Source organism: Dromiciops gliroides, chromosome 3 (genome assembly GCF_019393635.1).
Source record: "Dromiciops gliroides isolate mDroGli1 chromosome 3, mDroGli1.pri, whole genome shotgun sequence".
In the NCBI taxonomy this organism is placed as follows: Eukaryota; Metazoa; Chordata; class Mammalia; order Microbiotheria; family Microbiotheriidae; genus Dromiciops; species Dromiciops gliroides.
In genome coordinates, this window is record NC_057863.1 from 373,983,856 (window position 1) to 374,004,709 (window position 20,854).

The 20,854-nt window shown below is 36.4% G+C and overlaps 1 pseudogene; it reads right to left on the reverse strand.

Annotated features, from left to right (window-relative positions):
• LOC122747638 overlaps positions 1-337 on the reverse strand; it is a 60,661-nt pseudogene extending 60,324 nt beyond the window's left edge.
• Between the last annotated feature and the right edge of the window lie 20,517 nt (positions 338-20,854).

The window sequence follows — 20,854 nt, forward strand, 5'->3', positions numbered from 1 at the left end:
GAAAATTGTTTCTTTCCTCAAACCTTGTACATTTTATGCTATTTTATTCAGCATTATAATTATTATAGAATTATTTATTTACATGAATATATCACCCATACAAAATTGAGAGCTTTTTCAGGTCAGGGACTGTGTTTAAATTATCTTAGCATTTCCCTCATTGACCAGTTGGATGTCTTCTTGCACATAGTATGTTTTTAAGTAATGGTGATTCATGGAATAAATGAATTTTAGTCTAAGTATAAGCTATATTATCTTTATTCTCCCATCAACCCTGTTTTTGATTTTCTCTGGTCTGCAGAGCTATGACTGTACAGTGGTTACCTGCTCCACCCATGCTATCCCCTTGCACTTTTCAATTCCCTTTTGTGTGTTGTCTTTACTTGTAAGGATGTAAGCTTCTTGAGGATAGAGACTTTTTGCTAATATTTGTATCCCTGGATCCAGCATAGGCCTTGGCATATAGTAGAAACTTAATAAATTCTTGTTTTCTTCCTTCCCTCATACCACTATGCAATTGACATTTTCTATTCAGAGAATAGAAAAAAATATTTTTCCCTGGCCTTACAATTATTTCAAGATTTTGGGAATTTCCCTCTATTGTTGGGTAATTCATCTGTAACTTTTAAAGTTTAGTGTCCTTCCTGGGTCACTTAAATGTTAAATGATTTGTCCATCTTCATGTAGCTAATATGTGTCAGAGCCAGACTGGAACACAGGTGTTCCTGATTTCAAGAATAGGCTTTTCTATATTATGCCATACTGCAAAATAAAAGAAAACAAAAATATGCCTAGTTCCCACACATGCCAAAATATACATAACAATACTTTTTTTGTGAAGCAAAAACATGGAAAAATGGGTCTTCCTTAATGGGATAATAAATTAACTTTTTATTTAAATATTCTGGAATATTAATAAATCATAAAGAACAAATATGAGAAATACAAAGAAACAAGGGAAGACTTATATGAACTGATGCAGAGCAAAGTGAATAGGCTGAGCATAGCAATATGCAAAACTCCAATAACTTAAATGAAAAGATACTAAAAATGAAATCAAACACTGAGTAATTGTAATGAGCATTTTTGGTTCTGGAAGTATCTTGGTTCTTTTGATAGGAAGGTGCATGACTACTGGCATGGAATGTTATGTATAATGCCAGATAGAATGGCTGTTTTGAGTAGTTCTAATTAACTGTTACTATGGTAAAAACGAGGGTTCATTTTGGAGTGTGACATATCAATAAATGACTATGATAAAAACAAAAGACTTCAATAAAATGACAACAATAGCAACAACAATAAAGCATAAATAGGAAGAAAGTTTGCAAGCAAGGAAAATCCACAATACATTTCTTAAAAAAAATGAAAATCTTTAAGAATTACCTTTTGGTTTTGAATTATTCACTACCCATGTTCATTTCTATTATTAGCTCAGACAATTGAGAGTTGACCATCATTTCAGTAGCTCTTGGCAAATGGGCATATTCTATTTTGCATGATATAATCAAACCTATGAATTCCATGTGCATCCATGCAAACATTTTCAAGTACTGGTTGTTGGGTATTTCATTTCTGTTATATTTTTTCCCTTATGTGAAGAACACCCCAAAATTTAGGGGAAATAGTTGATTTCAGCTTTCTACAAGGATCCTCACTAAATTATTCTACTATATGAATAGCAGACTGACAAATCTCTGTTGTTATTTTTCTTATATTACATGTAGATTTTCCTACCTAGTATCAGGTAAACTGTATGCTATCTACAACCTATGTTTGCCTTGTAAACAAGATGGAAGTCTTTATGAAAATGGTATGAAGCTGATAAAGAAATGTTGTATCAGATAGACAACAATAGTGTATCTGGTAAATGCTTTTCTTGATACACAGTTCGAGGGGAAAAAAGACATTTCATTACTCATTGGCCCAATTTTAAATTTAAATATGAATTCATTTAATTTTACTTTGCAATCAGGTAAATTAGTGAGAGGGAATCTAAACAATATGCTATAATTGCATTTATAAATTATTCTTTCTGTCCTTCATGAGTAGTCTTTCGTTTTTAGATATTGAAATTTAGTGTCTAAATATAAAGTGCAGTAACATCTGGTTCTAATTGCTGGTTTGAATAATATAGACAGACCTTCAACCCTTCATGCTTTTGAAAGGATGTATTTAGTAGGAGGTACTGAGTCAAAGGTTGTAAAAATTTTGTACCACTAAAAATAGTTGAGATCACTTATGTACTTTAAATGGAAATTACTATTTTTTTTTCTGGAAAGGTTTCCTTTTACCAAAAAAACAGCCATATTTATATGGGGAGATGTGCATGCTAGGAGTGGAATTACCAACAGCACCTCTTTTCTTCAAATTTTTAAAAACTTCCCATTCTTTTAAGTATAGTTATATTTAAGACATTCTTATTTCTTAAATCATTCTGAGTCTTTTCCACATCTTGGAGATGCATTAGTCTCTACTAGAAAGTTTATACCCCCTTTTAGACTTCTTTCCAAACATAACAAGATGAGATGGAAAAATTCATGTTCTTACCCCTGTACATACTTTAAAGCCTGGGAAGGGGTACTGCATATCTGCATATATGTGTGTGTGAGAGAACATTTTTATTCATTGAATGACTCCCAGTTGCCATTCTCTGTAATTATGGTGTGGTCATGCTCTTCCCAGCATTGTGGCATCTGGTTGGGAGGCTTTTATGCTAATAGTGATAAATCATTCACTTTCCAAAAGAGAAAACAAGAAATAAATAAGAGTGGATGAAAAGATATTGTTTGGTTATATTTACACCTTGGTCATCCTTCTTGTTTTTTAGGTTGCTATACCAATCATGGCCATCACTTCTACTCTGTCACATAGGACATGAGGCTATGAAGAGCCTATTTGAAGCTCTTTACTAATGCACTATGTGATGGTCTCAGGCAGCAGCCCATTGACTATTAGCCTTGTCTTGGGTTACATACCTGCCTGCATTTGATTTGCTACCAAAATTATCCAATGGACTGACCCCAATCCCTTTCTAGAAGAAAAATCCAGAAAGGTACCTCTTTTCCAAAGCAAACTGACCAGATTATTCTTTCTGAAGCCAGTGGCCATGTTCTTGGGCTCAGGTGAGACAGAGAAACTCATATCTGGAAGGGAGGATACCAACTGAAGAGGAAGTATTGCAGAAGGATGTTCCTTTCTATATTGTCCACATTCATTGTAAAGTACTAGAGAGTTACCCATACACATAAGAGCAAGCTAGGAGGCAAGTTATCATTAAACAATTGTGAACAGCCAGAATAAATCTCTTGTGGGGGGGATTTAGAGTGCCTCTTCCAAGGGGATAGCAATGGTTGATCTAAACTCCCCAGATGATGGCTTTATATTTGCTCTTGCCAGTGACTATTATCCCTACACAATCAGTAATTGAGGTACTCCCATTTTCATCCCCAATATTATGGGTTCTACATGGGTGACATTTTTCCTGCTGCTGATTACCCTTTGGTTTCCAAAAGACTTGAAAAAGAAAAGTCTTCTAGAAGATTTTTCATAAATATTTGTTCATTGAATTCCCTCCCCCCACTTTTGGCTTCATTTGATGAGATAGGCTACTATCTTAGAATATGGCAAAATGTGGATATACTCAGAATAAATTGATCTGACTCATATCTGGACCAGAGGTCACTTTATAAAGATGATCCAAAGCTCCAGGACTCTGTTGGGGTCTAGTGAGAAGGCTTAGTCTCCCAACTTCCATTTATTTAACAAATCTTGCATCTGTGATATGATTCCACATAATCTTAATTGTTCTTAGAACCCTAGGAAATAGAGAGGTGGGTGGGTCTCAGAAGTAAATGGTATAGCTATTATTGGAGCAGTGCTTCTCCAGCAAAAATTTAACATGGGTAAAGTAATCTTTTTGAAGATGTCTAGCTATTTCATCCTGAGTGGAGCAACAGTGAATTTGGGTGGTCATCGAATAACTCAGTGTTCAGAAGTTGCCTACCTATGGCAGTAAGAGACTTGATTGAATGCCCGATTTGAAGATGGTAATGCCTGCTCCACAAGATTTCATCAGAAGAGGAATAACAATGGGACATGGCTGTAGGTAGGACCTAGCAAAGAGACTTGATGAGATATGCAGAAATCAAGTTTAGTTCCAGTGAGAGCTCCTAGGAAGATTATTCAATTACACAAACATTTATTTATTTTCTACCATGAACTGTATTTATTAGATGCTGGAGAGAAATACATTTATAGAACCTATGATCTCTGTCCACATGGAGTGAATAATCTACCAAGAATTGCAAAATAGTAACATGAGTAGTAGTTATTAGTATCTTACACTTGTATTTTTCTATTGTGGTAAAAATTATTGGAGTTTTAGCTGACTCATTTGGGAGGGGCCACACCTGGCTCACCCTGAAGTTACGTATACTACTGAGGTCAGAAGGAGAGCTCTCCATAGGCAGTTTTTGAAGGACCTCCCCTTTTGGGGAAGGAACATTGAATGCTCCATGAGGGGAGGCAGAGGTTCTTCCAAAACGCTGTCTCACTGGCGACTGCTTTTCCGGTGGAGTGAGCAACTGTAGACTGTCCAGGTTTTGGTGAGTTAATTACAGAAAATCCTAAATTCCTTTGAATTCACTTAATTGGAAACAATCTAGGAATTGCATAGGCTAAGTTTAGAGTTAAGAGCATTTATCTGTATTTCTTTTTTTCCTATTTCCTTGTCTTTGATTTTTATTAATTTCACCGTTGTTGTTTAATTAATTCCAAAGTAATAAAATCTGATCCTTTTGTGAATTAAAGCTTAAAGGCTCCCTTCTTATTGGCCTGGGAGAACTATCTAAAAAGGGCAGTTCAGAGGGGAGGGTGAACCTAAAAGGTCCCTCATATTTCTGGGAACCCAATATTTAGGCGAGTCACCCAATTAATACTCTGTATATCAAATTTTGGCCCTCACACTATAATAGTAAAAACTGAATTTTTCCACACCTCTGATATTTTCCCTCTGATACTAAAACCATCTGAAAGATCTATGCAAAAGGAATATTAATCTGCCATTAAAGATGTAAAGACATATGGAGGAAAGGTGGCATGTAAAGAGAATAGAGGTGGAAAGGCTTGTAATTAAGCTAGTCCTTAGAGTAGTACAGCTGAGCGGTAGTGGATTAAGTTTGGGTGGTAATAATGTGAAGAGACAAGAGAGAATGAACAAGAAAAGTATTACAGAGGTACAAATGATAGAACTTCGTTTGGGTGTGAGAAAAAAAAATGATAGAATCAAAGATAATAGCAAGGTTTGGGAAACTAGGTGAATTATTACTGACCTTGTCAGAACTTAGCAAAAGGAGAAGATTTTGGTCCCACTGCTTCTAAGGTGCCAGCTGGACATCTAAATGCAGATGTCTTTTAGGTGGTTGGAGATGGATCTAAAGCTCTAGAGAGGAATCAGGGCTAAAACTATAGATTTAGGTGTCAACTACATAGTAGTGGTAGCAGAAAATGTGGAACTAAAAGACTTTGAAAAGATAAGGTGTGTGTTCTATCCTCTTATTTCTTTCTCTTCTCTTTCCCCCTCCCCCCCACCTCCTACTACTTCCCTAAGTTTAAGCCCTACCCTTCATGTGGACAAGAGGTATCAAATTGGGGTTGGCATTTAACCTTCAATCAACCCTCTCAGAGCCAAAATAAAGGTGATTTGCTGATCTGCATTAGTGAAGGTAGTGTCTACACCTTGAGTTCACTGATTAAATCACAGGCTCAGAGCAGCAGCAGCAGCAGTAGCAGCTACAACAACAACAGCAGCAGCAGCAACAACAACAACAACAACAACCACTTAGGTAAGAAGACAAAGAAGTGAGAGTGAAAGAAGTTAGGAGTGAAGTAAAAGAATCAAGATAGAAGGATTTCATAGAAACCTAAAGAACAATCATTATTTCATTAGGGGTCTGAGATAACTGCTACCTCTTACTCTTTTCTTTTTTTCTTTTCTTTCTTTCTTTTTTTTTTTTTCAGGACAATGAGGGTTAAGTGACTTGTCCAGGGTCACACAGTCAGTAAGCGCCAAGTGTCTGAGGCCAGATTTGAACTCAGGTTCTTCCAAATCCAGGGCTGGTGCTTTATCCACTGCACCACCTAGCTGCCCCCTCCCTCTTACTCTTAATAATTCAGATAGTCTATAGTCAACTCTGTCACTTAAGTCATTCTCTTCAGCAAGGAAGAGGCATATTCATCATTTCTGGCAACTTTGATATACATGTTTAGTGGTAGGGCCATGTCTTCTAGGTAGATTTGTGTCTAAGTGATGGGGTTCTGGTTGCCCCTAAACTTAGTAGGCTTAAATCCCTTAGAAGTGGCCTTGGGTATTGCTTTCCTCATTAGTGCCATTTTCCCCCTCTGTAAATAAAGTTTTTTCTCTGGAAGCAATATGAGAATTCTTTCAACTGGCACATTGTTCTCTGTGTTCAGAAATTCTGGACAGCTTTCTCATATTTTTTATTTTTTGCATTATGGTATTCAATTTTTTTAACCGTTCATATTCTTCTGGGAGATCTATAACACTGAAGTAGTTTACAAATCCGGCCTTTGAGATCAATATGTTTTGCTTTTATAATGATGATACTTGTTTTGAAATTATTGCTTTTGCTTCTCTTCCAGTTTGTCTTTCACTTCTATGTATTTGTATTTTCTAATCAGTTATTCACTCTTGTTTCTTTAGTGAGGCGTCACCATAGAGTCAAGTTTTTTCTATTCTGCCAATTATTTTTGCTGTGTAGGCTATGAATTCTACTTTCACAATTCTGATTTTTATTTTAAACCATTCAGGAATATCCTCCTTTGGTTCCATTCAATCTTGGAAATCCACAGTTTTCTCTGCCTCATCTGGTACTGATTCATTTTCCTTTATCTTGCAATCTTTATTTACAGGTGTCTGGACCTGTTTAGTTGGTCTGGAGGACATATTCTCTTGTTATTAGTTATCTTCCCTGTTGCTTTATGGACTTATGGTCTTTCTTTAACTTTTTCTACTTCTTAAGACCTTAGACAATTTCAGTAATATTTCCTTATATTTGATCATTCACTTTCCAACTCTTTGCCTTTGATTTTGTTTTAACTGGGGGCTGGATCTCAAAGCTGTCCTATCTTCCTTCCTTAGTGGGTCAATTCACCATTTTACAACTTCAATCTCTGCCTCAAGTGACTTCTAGGGAAACAGATCTGGGCCAACTGGATGCTATATTCCTTTTCTCATTCTTACTGAGGAGCTACACAGTCACACATATGTCTTGTTCCACTTCTCTTTGTTTCTCAATTATTTGGTTCAACTTTGTTGCAGCCCAAAGCATTGCTACTTTGCTATGCCTGTCAGAGTAAAATTCTGCCTTTTGTTTTTCCTTGACAGTAAGTTGAGGGGGGAGGGGACAGGGGGCAGGGGGCGGGGAAGTTGAATTCTGTTGCAAGCCCTGCTGTCAAAGCATGGTAGGTGGTAGGAAAGGAAGTATTGATTGAATATGTTAGGGGCTAGGAATTAATCTTTGCTTTCAGTTTACTGAATTGTTATCTCATTTGGGTTCTTGATTTTGTAGCCTGTGGAAACAGGTAGAATTGATTTATCTCTTGTATGAAATTTCTATTTTGGAGAAGTTTGATGGAAAATATTGGATGCTGGAGAAAGGAGAGCGGATGTGGGAAAGCTGGGATGCTAATCTACTGTTGGTGGAGTTGTGGAAAGATCCAGCCATTCTGGAGAGCAATTTGGAATTATGCCCAAAGGGCTATAGAACTGAGCACATACTATTTGATGCAACAAAACCACTGCAAAGTTTATATCCCAAAGACATCCCCCAAAAGAGAAAAAGACCTAGTTGTACAAAAATATTTATAGCAGCTCTTTTTGTGGTGGCTAATAATTGGAAATCAAAGGAATGCCCATCAATTGGGGAATGGCTAAACAAACTGTGGTATATGATGATGATGGAATATTATTGTGTTATAAGAAATGACAAACAGGATGACTTCAGAAAGGCCTGGAAAGACATGTATGAACTGATGTATAGTGAAGTGAGCAGAACCAAGAGAACATTGTGCACAGAGACAGCAATATAGTTTGATGAAGAACTGTGAATGATTTGACTGTTCTCAGCAATACAATGATCCAAGACAATCCCAAAGTACTATTGATGAAACATACTATCCACCTCCAAAGAAAGAACTGATATTGATGGAACAGAATGAAGTATGCTATTTTTCACTTTCTTTCATTTTTTCTTTTAATCAAGTTTTCTTGTAATAAATGGCAAATATGGTAATGTTTTACATAATCATACATGTATAACCTATATGTGATTGTTTGCTGCCTCAGGGAGGGGAGAGGGGAGGGAAAGAGAGATAAAAATTGGAACTCCAAACTATAAATAAAAAATTTTATTATTACTTTTTTTTTTTCTTGGTGAGGCAATTGGGGTTAAGTGACTTGCCCAGGGTCACACAGCTAGTAAGTGTCAAGTGTCCGAGGTCAGATTTGAACTCAGGTCCTCCTGACTCCAGGGCTGGTGCTCTATCCACTGTGCCACCTAGCTGCTCAAAAATGTTTATTATTAAAAAAATAAAAGTAGCATTAAAATAAAAAAACCCCAACATAATATAAAATGAAATGAGAAAACTCAGAAGTTTGAGATTAGGATTGGAAAAAAAAAGTCTAGTCTTCCATTTGTTGATCATGTGACCTGAGGGTCCTTACCCAATTCCTTTTTAGAGACTGGCCAGGGGGTTTGCAGTAGAGATACCAATGCTAGCCAGTACAGTGTTCTATTTTCTATGTACTTTCCAAAATGTGCAATCCTGGATATTAGAACAGGTGCCCAAGTGAAGAACTGAAGTACCTAATAATCTGATTTAAGATTTATAGTATATCTTATTTATCAGGTGATTTTATGTAATCATTGGATCTACTCTGGGTATTTTTCTTGGCTAATAGTCATACTAAAATCATCTCAAATATTATAACTCCATTCTACATTTACAAACATTTGGTTTATACCTGATGACTTGACTCTTAGTCATGGACATGCTTTCCACTAATGGTAATGTAATGTTTCTTAGTCCTTTAATTTAGCTAATTGATGCTATCTGATAACACCTGCCTGATTGAGAGAAGTTACTTATATTCAGCATAACTGACATGAGTGTAATTGTTCTGATGGAAATAATAGCACAGCTGTGGGATGCACTCTGTTCTCTAGCAGAAGTAGTCCCTTGCTTCCCTATGACATGTTTCAATCACTGATAATTAGGTAATGCTCCCCCAGCTAATGGGACTATTGCTTCTACATGTCATGCTAGAAAAAGGAAGGATTCGTCCAATCTATGCTCTATGAGAAGGAATAGAAAATTGTAGTTGCCTCTAATAATATATCATAAAGTCACGTAGCTTTTCGATTAACATTCAGCCAAATTGCAAAACTTGAAAGATGACTAAAAGGAAAGCAAAATACAAAATACTTATGAGCAGCCATGCATGGGGCCTGCATTGGATTTTTCAAAGAATCCTTTAACTTTAATATTAAATATCCCCTTAAAAACTAATTTTATTATGAACTTTCTATTTGTCAAAGTGGAATAGAGACTGTTAATCAGTTTAAAGTAATTTTCTAACTATAGACATTTTACCAAAAGACCTAATAATTCACTTTGGGTTAAAAAAGAGTAACTAGAAATAAAGTGCTTTGACTTCATTTTAGTACTATTACTTTTATTGATAAAATAAGGCTAATATTCCTGATTATTCCTAATAATCCCCACTGTTTTAGTGGGAATGCATATCATTCAGAATAAAAGTGTTAATAATGGGAGACACCATAGCAACCATCTAGTTCAATACCCTAATTTTTCAGATGAGGAAACTGAGGCTCAGAGAAATGAAGTGCACAAGCTTACAGAAATAGTAAATGACAAAGCTAGGTCTCTAACTTAGCCCTTTTGACTCATAGCTTAATGGTCCTTCCTTTCAAACAGGGATTCTTAACCTGTGGGCTGTGGACTATTAAAAATCTTTTGATAACTTTTTTAATATGAAGGATTTCCTCTGTAATCCTCTGTATCTTATTTTATGCATTTAAAAACATGATTCTGAGAAGAGGTCTCCAAGCTTTACCTGAGTGCCAAACTTCAAACCACATAGCCTCTTCAGGTTTAAGATAAAAGTGCTTGAATTATTTTAATAACAAAATTCATTGACTTGATGTTTACTTTTTTTTTTTTTGGTGGGGCAATGAGGATTAAGTGACTTGTCCAGGGTCACACAGCTAGTAAGTGTCAAGTGTCTGAGGCCAGGTTTGAACTCAGGTCTTCCTTTATCCACTGTGCCACCTAGCTGATTCCCTGATGTTTACTTTCTAAGTCAATGCAAGAAGAATTAAAAGAATAGTGAATGCTTCCAGCAGACAGAGGGGAAGAAAGGAGTATGCATGTGATAATGGCATTAATTTCAGCAATTTTATGCATTTTTTTGCTTAATGAGCCTTTATTAATAGTTTGATTGAATGGGATTTCCTCCATGTAGGTACTCCTTCCACTGATACAAATTGAATCTCATTCATGCTTTCTCATTCTGTAAAGTTCTTGTCCATTTCCTCCCCCCCCCCCAATCCTTCATAGACCATCCTTTCAACGCATTATATTTTTTTCCTCTAGGTCTTTAACATTGTGTGAGAACAGCACTTTGCCATAAATCTATTTGGCTCTCCCCTTGCTACATGACTAGCTTACCTCCCCCACAACCATCATTCATTTCCTTGATATCTTTTATAACACTTATTGCATATGTCATGCTTGGTGATATACTGCAACCTAATTAGATCCATTTTGTTGTTGTTCAGTTGTGTCTGACTCTTCATGACCCCATTTGGGGTTTTTCTACTGCCTGTCAAGTTATCCATAATGATGTTTGTGATGCTATGATTTACAGCAATGGTACTCCAAAAAAGGAGAATCTTTTCATTTGCCCATCCTTCTCTAGCTAGGGTATGTAGAGGTAAAAATAACAACAAAAGCTTGGGTTACAAGAACATGTATATTACACAATAGAAGAATGGTTTTAGAATTAATGAAGTTAAAGCCTGTCTTTGAAGAAGAGATAAGCAAATGTTCTCTCATTGGAGAAGGAAAGGATTACAGATGGGGAACCTTGGAATTCTCTTAGGCTCAATTGACATGTTGGTTAATTTTACTAATTTTTTTCTTTCTCTAATATTTGGAAATTAAATAAAAATAAAACAGAGAAAATAGTGATTACAAAAAAAACATTCAGTGCCTTTGAAATCTTATACACAGGAGGTAAAGTGTTGGGAACACACACACACACACACACACACACACACACACAAATCTTAAATCTACGTTAGGACTTTTGGAACACCCTCTACATGTATATATAGGACAGAGAAATCAGGGCTGGTTTGTCTTCTATGCATATATAACCAAGCAAATTTCACAGGTTCTAATTCATCCTATTTTGATTTAAAGATATTTTATATTTTTACACCTTTAAGTGGTAGTTTCAAGTGTAACCTTTAAGCATCATGAATGTGAACAAAATTTCCATAACTGCTCAAAACAACAACAGAAAATCTGACAGGCTTTGAATTTGCTCTGGAATTCTACTCTATTTTTGGTTATTTATAGCCTCATCATGGAATTAAAAGGTCCTTAACTTGAATTTAAAATTTTTTTTTCCTTTTTTTTCTCCACCCATATCAGAAGATAATTATGGACAGTGAGTGGAGAGTCAGAACTGGGAGAAACAGGAAAAATGAGGAATGAGAACTGAGGGGAAATGGAGAAATGGCCTGACCAGGAAGTGCCTTTCTTATAACAAAGATGGCCCCAGAGGATAGAAGCCAAATGAGCAGCAATCAGAGAAAATGCAGGGACTGGGAGGAAGAAGGCAAGAACCAGACATATGGTCCAAGAAAGAAAGAGACTTTAAAGTTTAGAAAATTCCTATATGTCAGGATGTTTTCAATGTGCTCTTCTTGCTGCTGGGACAACAGCCAAACACAGAGTTTGGCTAGCTCATGGCCTTCAGATGGGCAATGACTAGAGTGAAGAATAACAGTGGAATAAAAGCAGAGATTCCAACATCCTACCTGATGTATTATTGGAGGCATTTATCTTTTGTAACAAATTTCTTTGGGGCTTTAAAGAACCACCCATCATTGGAGAGTTCTAACCTATTAAAATTCATTACATACATTTATTTAATAACATTAGTCTCTTCTCACTCCCATCTCTAGGCTGCTCTTGAGGGGATGGTTTCATTTAAGAATAAAATTAAGAAGGAGGATTGATTTATGTGTGTAATTTGAGAAGAGAGTTGACTATGGAAGGTATAGTTTTAGAGGACTTGTTTTAGTTTCTGGTTTGTAGGATTCAGTGCAATGAAAGGTAGGTCAACAAAGGAAGGACTTAACAAATTCCTCTCACATGGAGTACTCTTGAGCAATCTCTGCTTTCCAGGTACTCTTAGGGTTCCACTTAAGCCTCATGGCATTTCTGGCAGGAACAAATACTTTATTTCTATGAATTCATAACAATACACATATCTCTGGTATTTCTAGAATGTGATAATTCTCTTTTAAAGTTACTTTTTTTCCAAAGGACCCATCACAGTGTGTGTGTATGTACATGCACAGACAGTGGCATGTATGCACACTCCTGTATAAGCTTGGATATTCTGGTCACCATCAGTCCTATTGTTTATCAATCAAGATGCTTTTCCACCCCTCCCCTCTGCCAATAATCCAAATTCAATAGAAAACCTATTCACTAGACTTTTAGAACTTAAATGTGGTAAAGAGTTTCAAATCTCTCCTTGCCTAGAAAATCCATGGTTTTAAATTTTGTATCATATGTTAATGAATTCATATATGTATAGGCTACATAAAATGATTAATTACCTAGACTTGTGATTTAATACTCATAGTTCCTGGCACATTGTTGTTGTTGAGTCATTTCAGTTATGTATGACTCTTCATAATTTCATTTTGGGGTTTTCTTGGCAGAGATACTGGAGTGGTTTGGTCCAGCTCATTTTATAGATGAAGAAACTGAGGGAAAAGGGATTAAATGACTTGTCCAGGGTCATGCAGCTAGAGTCTTATGCCAAATTTGAACTCATGAAGATGAGTCTTCCTGACTCCAGGTCCAGCACTCTATCTACTATACAACTTATCTGTCTTCCCTGGCACATAGTCATTGCTTAATGTTGATTAATAGGTAATTCCTAGCATGGACTACCAGTACAAATTACCAAGTTTTTTTTTTAGTGGTCTTACAGGGTTGCCTAGGAGTCTTTAGACATTGTGATTTGTCCACAATTATAGCTAGTATAGGTTAGGGACAGAACTCAAACCAATGTCTTTCTGATTCCATAGCTGATCACTTTATTTAATTTGTAATTAGTTACATTCAGCTTCAAATCCAATTACTATTTGTTATAAGCCTACTAGGAGAACTGTTAGTAAGCTTCATTTATAAAATGGTGGTAGTGGACAGGTGGCATTTAGGTCATATATGCCTTTTAGTTTATGTGTGTTGGCTGATTAAATTCATTTTTGGTTAATTAGTTAACTAATTGGTTTTTGTTGTTGAAAATTTCAGATGAATTGAACCCCAGGGTAAAGAAGAATGCATTGTGAATACCTGGTACCCAATATAACCCCCATCATTAAAAAAATTAATCAGTAAAATTTACTTGTTTTTCCCTTTTTAAAATTACATTAATACATATTTATGAATTGAAACAGCATTTTCATAACATAGTACAATAAAAAAGATGACTGTATGAAACTGCAGATCTACTATCCACAACTTGCTATTCCTTTCAAATAGACAACAAAATTATCACGTAGATTTATTTTTTTTCCTTCTTTTTTTCTATCCCCCTCTCCACCTAGAGATGGCTTTGGACATAAATAAGCACAAATACATACACACATATATGTACATTTATATATGAAATTTCACATATATGCAATTATTCTATGCATACTTCTATTTATCAGTTCTTTCTCTGGATGCAGCTAGCATCTTTCTTCATATGTCCTTTATAATTAATTTGGGCTTTTATGAAAGACAAAAACTTATTCATTCAGTCATTCTTTCTTTCTCTCTCTCTCTCTCTCTCTCTCTTTTTTTTTTGCAGGGCAATGAGGGTTAAGTGATTTGCCCAGGGTCACACAGTTAGTGTCAAGTGTCTGAGACTGGATTTGAACTCAGGTCCTCCTGAATCCAAGGCCACTGTTTTATTCACTGCGCCACCTAGCTTCCCTCAAAGTCATTCTTAAAACAATATCGCTGTTAATGTATAAAATGCTCTCTAGGTTCTGCTCATTTTGCTCTTCATTGTTTCATGCAAGTCACTGAGCTGATCATTTCTTATAGAACAGTAGTATTTTGTCACAATATATACCACAACTTGTTCATTTGATCACCATCAATCTGTCCTATTATTACCAATCAAGAAAATATTTCCAACCTCCCCTCTGACAATAATCCAAAATTAAATAGAAAACCAATTCGCTAGATTTTTAGAACTTAAATGTGGTAAAGAGTTTCAATTCCATAATTGATATAAATTTTACTTTTATGTTACTGTAATTTCTGGATATAATACTCCACTTCGCTGCAGTCCAAATACCCTCAGCACTAATCACTGACTTTTTTTTAGTAACACTAGAAAAAAAAGTTAAGCAACACTATTCTACATATCCACTAAATCTGACAGCTTATGTAACATTTCACAGGCATAATTCCCTCTCTCTCCAAATAAGGAATGGAGATAAACTCACTTAATTCTCATGTTTATATCTCAGATTGGTTGCGAAAATAAAAATACAACATTTGGCTTCATTTTATTGTTCTTTTCATTTGCATTACACTTATTGTATATAATGTTTTTCTGGTTGTTCTCACTTTGAGATTTTTCCAAGCTTCTCTGAATTTGTCACATTTCTTATACTGTTGCAATATCCTATAATTCGTTCAGCCAATCATGAATTATCAAGCATCTACATTGTTTCTGTTGCACAAAAGTTCTGCTATGAATAGTTTGGTGTATGTGTGTATATATATACACACACACACACACACACACACACACACACACACACACACCGTTTCCTCTCTCTTATCCCTTGTGTTTTATGCTTAGTAGTTGTTTTGATATATTAAATAGAATGAACAATTTCTAGTGTGGGTATAAATTATTTTGGAGACTGGTTGGACAAATTCATAGATTCACTAATAGTGAATATTAGTATTCCTATTTTTCCAACTTCCATTTCCATGTTATAACCTCTGTCAATTGGCTGGGAATGAGGTAAAACCTTAGATTTATCTTAATTTACGTTTTCTTATTATTGATGACTTTCAACTTTTCATACATTATTGATAGTTTGTAGTCTTTCTTTTGAAGATGATTTATATTCTTTGATTACTTATCTTTAGGGAATGACTCAGGCTTGTATGGAAATCATACAATTTTAGAGCTTGATGATTATTGGTAAAATGCCCTTATTTTTCCAGAAGAACTCTATGAAAACTTAGTCTAACAAATCAAAGGTCCCTTATGGTAACGGAGATTGAATCTGGCTGATATGCAAATAATCATACATTCCTGAGAACAATAGAAGCACAAACCAAGTAGGCTTCTTCTGAGTCATCTGGAGACAGCATTGTGCTGTCTCAGTGCCCCCCAAATCCCTGAACCAATTGAGGGGTTACATGCATCTTTCTTATCAGCAAAGATCACCAAGATGCTTCCTATCCATATTGTTTGCTTTGAAGGAATGAGCTATTAGACATTGTGCAAAAGGAATTAAGAGCATCCTGTTGCAAGACCAGGATGCAGGGAGTTAATCAAATTGGACCTGACTGACTTATCAATAAAGACTTAAAAGTTTAATCATCCAGGAACTGTATGACCCACCCTACCTTTTAAACTGCTTAAATACTCTGCTTCCCCCAAATCTCACTGGAACCTTTAGAAGGGTTTCCCTGCAACGCATGTAACTGGTTGTGAAAGAGAAATAAAAATGGGTGCTTTTCCTTATAACTGTGATTCACTCTGCTTATGTTTTTGTGGAGGACAGGTTTCTGGTTAACATGTGTGATGTTTAAAATCTAAATTGTGGTCGCCAAAAATTAAAAGGCTTCAGTACCAGTCTTTGGGCATTAAACATTTATTAGAACATACAGATATTTACAAAGAGTTCAGAAGGTTTAAACAAGAAGTCCTACCTAGCCTAGAGTTCCAGCTTGGTTGGGTTCTTCAGGAACTCCTCAACGAGCTGGTGTTAATCAGGAATTCCTTCACCAGCCTGTTTTAATCAGCATTTCTCAGCAAGCTGTTTGTGGAAGCTTTTTTATAGATCTGGAACAGAGGCGGTCCTTACACACTGCTTCAAGATGATTGGTTGGCATCATCCAAATCCATTGTCTTTGAAGTTGTTCTCAAGAGTTCACAGTCTAGTTTCTGAGAACAATACCTTCTTAAGGGATAGCCAGGTGTGATTACAATCCAATTAACCTGAAGTAGACTTAATCAGCAGTCAATTACTCTCACTTGATTTAATCAGTCTTGATTAATCTCCAGGTGGGTCTTTGAGTATCTGCTAAATCCCATTATTTCATCACACATGCTAGAGTTGGAAATAATTAGATCAATTCCATATATATATATATAATATATATATATTTTAAATATCAGAATTTCATTAAATATATTTAATTTATTTTTTCCTAGGCAACAGTTATTCTTATTCTAATTGTGTTGATTTTGTTGTGGGAAATTAAAAAAAAAATTATACAACCAAAATTATATATTTTGTCTTAATGAGTTTCCGCCCCCAACCATCGATCTGAAAGTTCCCTCTTTTTGTTCTCCTCTAGTTTTTTTTTAATAAATGAGCCATTTTATGTTAATTTTACATATATTTGGAACTTATTTTGATACAAACTTATCTAAATTTAATTCCTCTAGATATCCTTTTAGTTTTCCTAGTATTTTTTGTTGAATTGGAAGTCCTTCACCCAGCATTTTGCCTTGGGGCCAATCTCATTGAAATTCAAATTGGTTAAGTGACTTGGACAATTTCTCATAGCCCACAGTAGACTTGGTGATAGGGGATTCAATGGGGTGTGTGTGTGGGGAGCACAATCAGGCCTAAAACCCTATTCCTGAATGTCAGGTTCCCAGCCTTTCCCCTACAATGTGCTGCTTCTCAGAAAACCTTCATTATTAACCTCTATACCAGTGTGATCACATGTGCCCTGCATATCCTTGTCATTTATATACTTGGTTGGCATAACATTAACTTGCACTTGAGGATCTCTGACTGTAAGCATACTAATTCACTTACATGTGTTCTTCTCCCATCTTCCTAACTAGATTATTAGCTTTCCAAGGGTAGGGACCAGGTCTCTCATTTCCATTTGTCCTTATCCCAGCACACATATGTAACATCCAATCCAGGGTTCTATCACCTCCTCAGCCTGGGGTGGTTTTCACTACGTGCTTGTGGGATACTTTCTGTCCAGGTTAAACTTGGCCCCAGTGATCTTCCCATCCTGCTTCCTGTGATCTTTACCTTTATTCTTGGCACTACAAATTATAATTGTCTCTGAATTCAAGTAGGATGCTTTCAAATGCTTACCCACAGTCTCAATGCCCTTGTCTTGGCCACCTCTCAAGTCATGTACTCTATTTCTTGGAACACTTTAAATGGAGAAAAATTGGCCCTGAATGATATCTGAAACCTGCATGAGAAGTCTTATATTTGACTTATTGCAGTGTGGTCTGCCATGTATTTGGATAAATATACTGTAATATAGCCAGCGATTTTCCATAACTCTAAAGTCAATGAGGCTCTTTGTGGTTTTGTGGTTTATTTTTTCCACCAAAGGCCTGGTTTTTTCTTTGTTTTCTTTAACTCCTGCTGGGCAATCAGGAAGGATTAGGGACTGGGTTTAGGCCCTACTGCCTTTTTCACTCCACTATAGCCACAAGTCTAAGAATAAAATCCTTCCTAATCCACCCCCACCCCTATGCTGGATGAGTTTATCTCCTCAACACTAGAGTGAGTTTCCCCTGCCTACCCTCCCTCCTCACTCTTACCTTCCATTTTATTGTAGAGGGCAATGACATCCTCCCAGTCCTTTGGGCTCAAAACCGAGGAGCTATCTTAGGCTTTCACTCCACCCCTACCCCCAACAGCCAAGCTGTTGCAAGGCCTAGTGAGTTAACCTCTGCAACATTGGCTCATATGCACTGCTTTCTCTCTTGTGACTTGGCCACCACTTTCATTCAGGCCCTCATCACCTCACCCCTGGATGATCAAGGCTGCTGGTGGGTCTGCCTGCCTTAAGTCTCTCTTATCTCAAATCAATTCTCCATCTGACAGCTGAAGTGATTTTCTTAAAGTGCAGGTCTGGTCATGTTACCCCTCTCCATAAATTCCAGTGGTTCCCTGTTGCCTCTGGGATCAAATACAAAATGCTTATTGGCATTCAAAACCCTCCATAAACTAGCTGGCCTCCTACCTTTCCAGTCTTGCCTCTTACTCCTGACATATTCTTCAATTCAGTAACATGGACTTCCTGGCTGTTCCATAAACAAGACACTCCATCTCTCTGTTCTGGGCATTTTCTCTGGCTGTCTCCCATGCCTGGAATGCTCTTTTCTCCCACTCCAACTACTGACCTCTCCGGCTTCCTGTAAGTCCCAACTAAAATCCCATTTTTTACTGGAAGCCTTCCCTAATTCCCCTTGATGATAATGCTTTCTTTTTGTTAATTATTTCCTATTTATCTTGTATATAGCTTGTTTTACATATATAGGTAAATATATATATATTTGCATGTTATCTGTATTAGACTGTAAACTCTACAAAAACAGGAACTATTTTTGCCTCTTTTTTTATATCCTCAGCACTTAGCATAGTACCTAGCACTGGCACTTAATAAATATTTATTTATTGATCTATTAGAGCTGAGCTTGCTGGGAGTGAGTTGTCTGCAACATACCTCACTCATCTATGGCCAGCCTGGCCCCAGGACCCCATTGACCCTACCCTGATGACAGGTAGAACTCGTTTTCCCTGCTGGTCCCCTCCCCTTTCATCCCTTCCTCATTCTATCCTTTCCTTCCCCTCCTCTCCTCTTCTCCCTACCCCTTCCCTCCCCCCCCCATTGCATTTCTGAGTTTCTAAACTTTTCTGTGTAATTTGCTGGCCTTTGTGTGTTGTCTGTAGCTTCTGCAAAAACTCCTCCCAAATTTCCATTGAATTTCTCACGCCCACCCAAGACATATCGAAACTGAAATGGGGAAAGTCACAATGTGCAAGTCAGACACACACACACACACATACACACACACGTAAACACATATCCATATATATATATATATATATATATATATATATATATGGATATATTTTTTTTGTTGTTGTTTTGTTTTGTTTTTTAAGTGAGGCAACTGGGGTTAAGTGACTTGCCCAGGGTCACACAGCTAGTATTTAAGTGTCTGAGGCCAGATTTGAACTCAGGTACTCCTGATTCCAGGGCTGGTGCTCTATCCACTGTGCCACCTACCTGCCCCATATGTATATATTGTTAAAGAAAACCCCCTATGAACTATTAAACAAAAGAAACTCTAGGCCCCAAATGGGGACCTGGAATGAACCAGAGTCTGATCACAGTTTACACAGATTATAGATTGTTTTTATTGCCAGAGAAGGAAAAGCTTGCAAGCTGGAACAATGCCTGTTTTGACATGTTCAAAGCCCAGTTGGCATGAGTAAGATATTTATACATTGAACAAAGAAAAGAGAAAAGGTAGGAATTTGGGTAGATGTTAGGAAGAAAGTCCCAGGAAACAAGGGAAATGAGGAATTCCAGGTGTTAGAGTTAAGGCCCTCTGAAAAACAAATCAGAAAGCATTTTTGGTAATAAACAGTCCAAAGTTCAAGGCCTGATGAGGGGATGTCTCAAAAAATAGGATATTCCAAGAGCTCCATAACCAAAGTTAAAGGAATCTGGAAATAAGGTTGTCTCACAAAAACCAAAAACCAAAAACCATGAACAGGTTGTATCTATTGTCTTATAACCTATAGACAGGAAAGTTTTTGAAGACAGGGATGTCTTTTGAAGGTCCAAAAACCACTAAATGGTTCAGGGTCTGCCTCAAAGCTGGTATGAGCTTCCAGGTGGTTTCACTGCAAAGGACTGTTGATATGTCAAATAGCCTTGGGCATCAGAAGTCCTCCTGATTGACTAGTTGTGCTATTCCATTGTCTGATTTCCCTGTGAAAAAGGGAAGCTCTAGTATATTTAGTTAGTTATTATAAGCATTACAGATCCCATGTTCACAATATGTGTAATATGTGTATATATGTTCACAATATATATATTTGTGTCTATATGCATATATTATATATACATATATAGGTATATAATGAAATTAATATATATTTACTCATATGTATACAAGTTGTTCTTTCCCTGCCCCCCCACCCCCATACATTTCAAGAGCAGGGAGGATTTTGCTTTTATTTTATTTTGTATCCATAACTCCTAGCACAGCATCCAGAACATAGCAAGTACTAAATAAGTGCTTGTTGAATTGAATTTATAAATGCCAAATTCCTTGGGAACTGAATAAATGCGTTACTTACTGTTCTAACTCTTCTAAGTAGAAACCATCATAAGTGACTTTGGTGTAGAGGAAAAAACCACTGGGTTTTTAGAACTTGAAAGACCTAGGTTATAGCTCTTTTTTTTTTTTTTTTTT